The sequence below is a fragment of the Penaeus monodon genome, chromosome 30, assembly GCF_015228065.2.
Source record: "Penaeus monodon isolate SGIC_2016 chromosome 30, NSTDA_Pmon_1, whole genome shotgun sequence".
NCBI classification, from domain to species: Eukaryota; Metazoa; Arthropoda; class Malacostraca; order Decapoda; family Penaeidae; genus Penaeus; species Penaeus monodon.
This window is the reverse complement of record NC_051415.1, coordinates 22,098,000-22,098,240: the sequence shown is the minus strand read 5'-3', so window position 1 is coordinate 22,098,240 and position 241 is coordinate 22,098,000. Positions and strand designations below refer to the sequence as shown.

Below are 241 nucleotides of genomic sequence, written 5' to 3'. Positions count from 1 at the left end.
CAGTTTTATGCAAAAGAAGATCACTATTACCTCTAAATTTTAAGAAATAAGGAGAGTTGTCAGTCATTAAGTGTAGAAGATATGATAATCAGAAGTCCGTTGTGACTGCCAGTTGTGATCCAAGTTAAATGATAATATATTCTGGTTTATCAATTATAAGAAAAAAAAATCTCTTGCACATGGAAGGAGAATGAACCATTCTTTGGACATTGTAATATATGTTAATCCATTGCTGTTGGGA

At 31.5% G+C, this 241-nt stretch overlaps 1 protein-coding gene across 1 annotated transcript in view; it reads left to right on the top strand.

Moving 5' to 3' along the window:
- The window catches only part of LOC119592631 (N-acetylgalactosaminyltransferase 7-like), a gene marked incomplete in the record, with an annotated part of 14,643 nt that extends 14,474 nt beyond the window's left edge, over window positions 1-169 (top strand). The window contains 1 exon segment of the mRNA XM_037941526.1: window positions 1-169.
- Window positions 170-241: the final 72 nt, after the last annotated feature.